This window comes from Megalops cyprinoides, chromosome 2 (genome assembly GCF_013368585.1).
Source record: "Megalops cyprinoides isolate fMegCyp1 chromosome 2, fMegCyp1.pri, whole genome shotgun sequence".
NCBI classification, from domain to species: Eukaryota; Metazoa; Chordata; class Actinopteri; order Elopiformes; family Megalopidae; genus Megalops; species Megalops cyprinoides.
The window spans coordinates 24,014,494-24,023,824 of NC_050584.1; positions in this window are offsets into that span (position 1 = coordinate 24,014,494).

The following is a 9,331-nucleotide window of genomic DNA, read 5'->3' on the forward strand; positions in this document are numbered from 1 at the left end:
ACCACTGTTCTTTCATAAATAGCGGTGTGAGGCGAGTCCTCTCAACCGCATCCTGTGCAATCAGGAAAGTGGGCCACCGTAAGCTTGGAAGGACGTAACAAGTCGTGCTGTAAATGCTTTGCGACGTTTCTACTTGTGTTAAGGAATTTATTTTTCCTCTTCAAATTCATAAGCATACGTGGTAATCATAGGTGGTAATTATATTTGTATCTTGCTCCCTACACGTTTACTGTAGGCAAGGCTTGTAGTTAATATCTGATTTTTGCGGTCTTTAGGCATCTTTTCTGACCCATCTTTTGAAACAATATCCCTTTAAATTCTTCGAGATTTCGCTCAGATAACTCGGTTTTCCCACGTATGTGCGTGACAAGCACCGTATACAGTACAAAACGGCGCATCCTCCGCGAATGGTCCATTTCAAGACCAACGAACTCATGACAACTTAGCAACAACAACGAAATCCAAATATTTGACCTGCGAAGAGTTCGGTTTGTTGAAATATTCTTTGAACAGTCCGCCTGTGTGCTCTTCCTTATCCAACAATGACAGATATAACATACATAATATATTCGACAGAAAAACTAATTAATTCACGTAAATACAAGCCTACCGTTGATGTGTTATTTATGTTTACACTGATGCCTAGACGTCATGTGACGAAGGTTTTGAGAGCCCAAAATTTCCTTTAATTACTTGATACGTACGAATGTATCCACGTGTTTTCACATATTAGTTTCAATCGTTCTCACCGGGAAGCTTTCGAAGCGTTTCACAACTTCATTATTCATTCACAGGAATACAATTTACTGAAATAAAATATAAATATGTGTGGATCGAAGCTATATTTTACATGAAATATGATCAAATGATCATGATCTAGTGTTTGCAAAGCAGTGTCACGCTGAATATTGTAATAAAACAACACATACAGTGGGTTAAATCAAAGTTTCATTTTAAAATTTCTTTTATTGACGTCAGTGTAAAATACCCTTTTATAATGTGAATTGAACCAATTTACGGAGAGCAATGGCTCTGTGTTTGAATGTATTGTACTGCCATCTATTGTCGATTATAGATATTGCAGACATTTTGTCAAGTAACCAACCTGCTGAATCATCGTCTACTGCGTCTTACAATAGGTGTGATTCTGGATTCTGACCTTCGTCGCCAAATGTTCAGAGCAGAAAGTATAAAGCATATATATTTTTTATTACAGACCAAACTTAAAAGAGATATGGCTGTATTTCCAGGGAGAATAACACGTTCAGTGGATATCACTTTTATGTAACATACTATTACTACAATGTATTATTCTTATTCTTATTCTTATTCTTGGTAGTAGTACTTCTAGTAACTGCTGACTGGTTGACTGGGTGCTCTAGCACCGAATTCATGTTTCCAGACATCTTTTATGATTTATGGTGTTTGGACTGTGGTTTGAAGATGAGAGGATATTGGATAGGGAAGAGGGTAAACTGGGAAAAAAAACAGCAACAGCACCAACAGAAACATGCAGATTATTTGTATCTTTTTTTTACTGAGTGACTGGAGGGAAGCAATAAGACCAAAGCAATCAACTGAGTTGTTCATTACATTACATTATTGTCATTTAGCAATGCTCTTATCCAGAACAAATTACATAGGTTTCCAAGTTTTAACAAATGTTATCTATTGTTACTTCTAAATATTTTCCTGAGGCAGTTGTACCTTGCCCAAGGGTCCAGCAGCAGTGCCCCAGTGGGGAATCGAATCAACACCCTTTCAGTTACCTGCTCCTTACCATTATGCTACGCTTCCTGCTCACAAATCAAAGAATAGGCCCAGAACCTCCTCTGCTCCCACCTATGTACCACCATAAAATCTGCCTTCATTATTGCAGAATCAGTATATTGTCACACCACATGCACACCTTTCACTGAGATTTGACCAAAACTAATACAGCGAGTAAATATCAATGAATATCTATGTATGTCACAGGGCACACTTATTCCACCTTACACAGATGTCTGTTGCCCTGAGAGGGGAAAGTTAGAAAGTAAATTGCTTATGTCATTATGCCTAAGGAATGTAATAATAATAGTCATCATCATCAAGTGTATTTATGGGAGTATTTGTCTTATTATATTATAAGTTTAATGGCTTTATGCTACACGTGAAAGCTTTCCCTAAATGCACCTTTCCCTGGACAGCATCTTGTCTATTGCACAACCAAACAGACACCACATCCAGAGCCATTTACTTTTGAGGAATCAATATGCAAGCATTCAGAAATGAACCAATGTGCCCCCCAAATAAATAAATAAAAAAGCTGACCGATCACAAATAAGATGCTGGCAAAGTATACAACTATTTACTTCTACTAAGTCATGCATAGAGATAATCTCGATCAGAAATGTAAAATTTGAATCTTATTCACAGTTATATGTCAGCGTGCAAATTTCTGGGGATAATAGCAGCCAAAAATTCCAGCAAATCATGTGATATGTAAAACAAATGTATTGCTCATAAATACCAGTATCCCAGCCCTACCATTTGAACCAAAGCTTATTTATCTTTTATTTATCTTGAAAAAAAAAAAAAGGGTTAGGTTAAGGTATCTAGAAGGTTTCAGGAATTTTCATGCTAATATCCAGGATTCACAGCAAAATGTGTTTGTGCTCTGAATTGGCTGATGTGGCAACCATATTGTTACACAAGACATTAAAGAGATTTCTAATCATAAGTTGTGATTCATAAATTTCTTGCCCAGCATGGAAAAACTTGCATTTTCTTGCGCAGCATTGAAAAACTTGCATTTTCATCACGTGGTACTGAATGGTTTTTAGAACAAATTACATTCAAACTTTGAGTACTGTTCATGCACAGTCCAAATTGTACGTCCACTGAATTTGACATTGATTGACCCCAAAAGGGAAATAAAAGTTTCAGGGCATTGCACCTTGCTATTGATTTATTGGATCGTATTTTTGTAAAGTCAAAATGTGGGTGACATATTGGGTATGTTGCTAAACATAGACACAGAAAAAGAAACTGGCATCTGTTTTCAATCAACTGCTGGGGGCACAGAGAAGGTGATCGCCTGAGGAGCAACACATGGAGATGCATGCGGTGCACACACTGTGCAATGCCTTACAAGTCATTAATAGACCATCTCAGTGTCAGCTCTATACACAATGGGGAGCCAGAGAATGGAGGGCAGAAACAGTGGACAGAGGCGGAGAAGAAAAAAAAAGAGACGAGGAGAGAAGAGAGAAAGGGATAAATTTACTCTGCATTACTCACACAAACATGGTGACATTTATACAAAAAATACACATTTATACAAAAACCAGTCCTATAGAATCAGCAGTTTACATAATGCAGTACTGTACATATCGGTTTCCAAATATATTTGCTAACATTTTACGCATTAATTGACTCTGTTCTTACAAAATGAGGAGATAATTGCTGTCCTTGACTCTCTTTCTCCTTCCAAAACCTACTCGGGTGAGATATTTCACCTCAGTCCTGTAGTCTCAATGCCTTTCATAGCCTTTCTGAGCCTATTTTTTGAGAGTAGTCAGAGTGCCATGTACTGATATTTCTCATCTTATCGTGATCACCCATTACTTTATGGTCTTGTCTGTTTTAGGAAGTGCTAGAAAACATTCAAGAAGTATACAGTATATCGTACTATCCTCTGAGGAGCACCTCCTACAGAGCACACTAGGCAAGTGCTGTCCTCATGGACCAGAGAGAAAAAAGCCCCCTACTGGTTCACCAGAGACACTTTCATTGGAATCATTTTCCTAGGTGGTTTTAGTCATGGATTAGTAAAGTCTTGGACTGCTCGTTATAAATGGTTTATCCAGAGAAGACTGCATGCTGCTGACTCATTTAGACAGATAAGGTGGTATTTCTGTTAAGCCAGTGAAATATTGCTCATTTCAAAGCGGGCTGTTGCTCATTTCAGACTCGTGTTTTGAGGTACCCCTTTCCAGAAACCGTCCTGCCGTTGACAAAGTCCAGCAAGACGCTCATTCACAAGAACCCAATTTAAATGAGGGCACAGCGTGCTGAGGAGAGGGAGAGGGAGGGGAGACATTCATTGTCGCTGTTTTTCTCCCTCTGTTTTTCACTTTAACAATTCGTGGGACATCCCCGCCCTGTGTGCAAACAAGCAGCCCCAACGCCTTGAAACGGAGCAAATTTCCCTCCATTCCTCCATCTCCCTCAACCACAAGCGTTACCCCCCCCCCTTTCTCTTCACGTGTCAGAGTCATTTCCTCAAAGTGCAGCTGCACCCAGCCTGCACCCCCCCACCCGCCTCTCCTCGCTTACCCTCGCTTGCCCACTTCCCTCCTCCCATCCTACTGTTTCCTGCCAGACGCCCACCACCAGCGTGCCGCAGGTTCGAATTCCCCCACCTCCTGTCCCCCCTCGTGATTCAGCACCAGCGCTGACGGTGACAGAGAGCATTATGGGGTTTTCCTGTTAGCCTTCTGCGTGACCTTTTCACAGTGCGGATGGACCTAGGAGCCGATGACAGTCCAGATGGTGCTGTTTGCATGGATCCTGTGATTTATGGTCAGGTCTTTTTCTATTTTTTTTTTTTGGCTTTTTGTGCAAATATGAACAAGCACTATGTGGATGCTGGGTGACAAATAGAGAAACATTATGGCATTGCTTGACATAGTTAACGCCTACCACAGGAGGAACAAGTACAGCTACAACCCATTTCATGTATAGAATAGTTATATAGCTATATAGTACAGTACAGTAATATAGTAATAAATATAGTACAACTGTAAATAGACACCAAATAAAAAGACAAGCTCAAAAACAATTCTAAAATAGAAGCAACCAACAGTGAAAACAAAGAGCCTGGCAGAATCACACTTACCTCATGCTAAAGTGAACGTAGATCTCAAAAAAGTTCTATTAAAATAACATCTTAAAATAACTATAAATTATCTTAAATCATAGCATTTACATGGTGCTGCAAAATGACCCAGAAGAACAGCTTTAACTTGCGTCACACTACCATACCTATAGTAAGAACAAAGAGCTACTATTCACTATGTCAGAATTCACTTAAAGATTCATTAAAAGATCTGGATACGTATACTAGGTATACAACAGCCCCAAATCCTGGAAGCCAAAGTAACATCAGAACTGATTGGTACTGAAAGATGGTGTTCGATTCTGTAGCTCTAAGCAGTTGCAGGTAGCCCATTCCACCAGTGACAGTCCAATAAGGAAAAAGAAATTGGGATGCATAATCATAAAGAGGTAGTGTAAGACGTCAGTGGTCAGCAGGGCAGGCTGATAGGGAGCAGTAACAGCCAGAGGTCACTGAGCAAGATGGTTGTGCAGGAGGGTAAAGCCGGCAGATCATATGCCCATAGCAACCAGTGAACCAGTTGTACTTGTAGCTCTATCTCTTACCTTGTATTTGTAGCACGTTTTTTTGCCTAGGTAGTATAGCGGTACTTTATTGTCCCAATGATTGTATGTGATATATGTACCCTTAGATCAGATTAGTTCTGTCTCGCTACACTGACCTTGTGCTCAGCTTCAGCACTATCTGCTTTGTATTACCTTGTATTACCCTGACATCTTGCCCTTGTGCCTGTGACTGTTTGCCCACTATATGCGCTTTTGTACGTTGCTTTGGATAAAAGCGTCTGCTAAATGAATAAATGTAAATGTAAATGCACCTGCAGCTGGTGATAACACATGAGGTCATGTAGACTAGAGAAATGAGAGTTATGGCAGAAGAAACCTAAGGTGGTATTGTACAAGCTGTATCCACTTATTTCTCATAAGGATACACTTTACAAACACACACATATACTGTGCACATATGTGTGCAGTCTCTTTCTTGAGTGTGCCCTAGACTCTTCCCACACCCATACTTTGATTCCACATATATATTTTTATAATCGCTGAAAGCAAGTTACCACAGCTTCCATGATGCATCACTGTGTGTATTTCCCTATGTGTGCAGACGAGGATTTCCAGGGAGCGATGATACAAAAAAGCACAGAGACATCACAGAGAGAGGTCTGATAACTGAAGTAGGTCTACATTTTTATTTTGCTTCATATTATACGATACTATTTGTACATGCAAATAATCTGTGCCATTCTTAAAAATCTACTGCAGTACAGTCAACACACTAGTGATGCATGTAGCGCTGTGAAATCAGACTGACGATGCTGGCAATATTTCCGTATGTAATCTTTGACAGCTCAGTCAAATGTACTGCTAGAACCAGCTGGGAGATAAAATGAAAGAGTTACAGCTGCAAAAAATATAGTTGTGTGAGATCAGGCCTTACGTTGATCATTTTAATGCTTAATGTTTAATGATAATGTGTTATTGTATTACATCTCAGTCCCCTAAATTTAAACATGCAGCAAAAAAAAACTGTTTCTGGTATTTCAACTACTGTATTGTACAATGACATTATGAACAGCAGGTTTATGTCAATAAATGTGGCATTGATATGTTGGCAATATTGCCTCACGATGTAATACAGGTGGAACAGTCCGAATACATGGAATGTTTACAAAATGTTTAGAAAGTTCCTCTTTAGTGATTACAGAACAGTGAGGAAAACTATTATTTCCAAGCAGGATGACTCATCCTGTTCAGACCAGATTCTTATATAAAGAGAAAGATCACACATTGATTAAAAAAAATAGCAAATCACTTTCTCTGTGACGCCCTGCAAAACCACTAAACTGGAACATTCTTCAGACATTTGATGACATGCGGCAGCAGTTGCTCAACTCTAACCACTTTCAAAATGTTGCCGTCTGTAAACACCTCCTCTGTTTTTCTCATGTGTACTGCTGTATACAAAACCACAAATCGAAACTGCCAAACCAGAAGCAAAGACCTGCTTTAAATAAAGTACCACACAATGGAAGAGCATTAAAAATTTAGCTACTGGAAATGACAAGACAATTATTATCTTACATAACAAACACGCACCTTTACTTTCATATAAACAATGGTACAGTATCAAAAGGAACCAATATAATAAGATACAGGCAAAACACAATTCACCAATTCCATACATTTAATTAAATTCCATACTCATTTAAATTTATTTCATACATATATTTATCAATTGTCCATCTACTTTATTTAATAGCAGTGGCAACAAACTCGATAAACCTCTTTGCAAGTACATAAAAATAAAAATTGCAATGCATAAAAATTGCAATTGCATAAAAAATGCAATGAAGTATCACTGTCAACATTGCAAAGCAAATTAATATTTTGGTCTGTGTCTGAACAAGTCCATGAATGAGTCCAAAAGGTTTAGGTCTAGCTGTACTAGTCTCTTCCTTGTCATTACTGTCAGATTTGCTCAGCCAAACATGGCCTGCTTGGCAACATCAACAGTGTTCATACAACCAGGTCAACGTAAGTGAATTTCAAGGCAAAACAATGACGTCCATGGGGGTGTGACAGAAAATTACCTATCGAGATCTGAACAGTACGGTGCAACCAACATATTGTTTGTTACACACAACAAAAGATCCTTAATGTAGAATACATGATAACTGGAACTTCTCCCTCATGAAGATAAAACAAAAGTTCTTCTTACTCGCTCACAACTTTGTTACTCTGCATGTTAGAGAAATTAGCAAAGCAATCTCTCAGTACTTGGAAAGGGAGCAATGGTAATAAAACCGAAAGCAGGATGCGTATTCAAACAGAGCAATACAGAAAAGTACCTTGTGCAAGCTTTACGGGCAATTCTTAATCATGATTTACTTTTGGAATGTCTGTTTCCTTGCACAGGTGCCTGGCCTTTTAATAGCAAAGTGAGGAGGAGGGACGAGGAGGAGGTCTATGCTTTTGCTGGCAGAGCAACAATGGCTGTAATCAGGGAGGTCTAAGGAGGGAAGGAGCGCAAAGCTAAAAGCTTTCGTCTGAGGTAGTCTAACTTCTACTTAGCAAGTGTGTGTGAATTTCTCCCCCACAGCTGGGAGGGTGGGTGGATGGGGATGGGGAGCAGAGTTTTGTCTTCTAGTGAACATACCTAAAACAGCCCCAGACAAATCGGCCTCAGTAAGAGGCTTCCTTGCTGTTCACAGCGTGATTGGATGACGTGAAGAGCCAGCAACACCCCATCCAGGATGTTGATATGCAGTTATATAGGGGTCTACTCTGTGCCAGGGGAGAGAGTAGGTACACAAAAGGGTGGTAGTGTAGAATAGTGATAACAGGCAGGGCTCATAACCAAAAAAAGTTGCTGGTTCAATTCCCTACTGCGGTGCTGCTGCTGTACCCTTGGGCAAGGTACTTAATCCAGAATTGCCTCAGTAAAATATCCAGCTGTATAAATGGATAACCTGAAAAAAAATTGTAACTGATGTAAGTTGCTCTGCATAAGAGCGTCAGCTAAAGGACAATAGTATGACGTAATGTAAGTTGCAATGAGCCTCCCAAACTGAATATTGACAACACAACAATCACAGATGAGTCATGACACTGTGGGAACAATGAGACAGTGGAGGTGGTAACAAGAATTAACGCCATGCTGTAGTCCTCTTTGCTGTTACAGTGTGGTGTCAAGGTCACTCTCTCTCTCACCAAGCATGAGATACATTTTTACTTAAACCCAGTGGCTGATATCAATCTAGTGGTCTGTTTGTGGTGGTTTTCAGACAGTGAGTCAGACTGAATACCCACTGGTGGGTTTTTAAAGGGGATAAAGCGAGTGTCCAGGTATATGTGAGAGACACAACACTGCGCTGGCTCTTGTATATGTTGCTGTTTTGTATTTTAAACATTCCATATCTAAGCAACATAGATATGTTGATACGTAACTGAAATGTTGCTGCTTTGATTCCCTGCTGGGACACTACTACTGTACCCTTGGGCCAGGTACTTAACCCACAGTTGCCTCAGTAAATATCCATTTGTTTAAATGGATAATGTGTAAAAATTGTAATCTATGTAAATTGCTCTGGATAAGACTGCCTGCTAAATGACAATAATGTCATATAATGTAAAGTAAACACACGTCAGGCCATGTAAGTCATGATATACGTTCTTAACTGGGTCATGAGAATAGAAGGTTTGGGAACCCATGGTCTATAGACATAAATCAGCATCAAGTTGGGTCATGACCCTAGGACGCTACATAAATGGCACTCACTTTAACCTGAGGGATGCAGGTTTCATTCCCATTTCTGGCACTGTGATCTTTGATTACATGATCTTGGTACCTTTGATTAACACACTTAACCTTAATTGCTTTGGTAAATATTTGGCTGTGCAATTGGCTAATATGAAAAGGCTTGTTTTCTCTCTACTCTAGTATGCT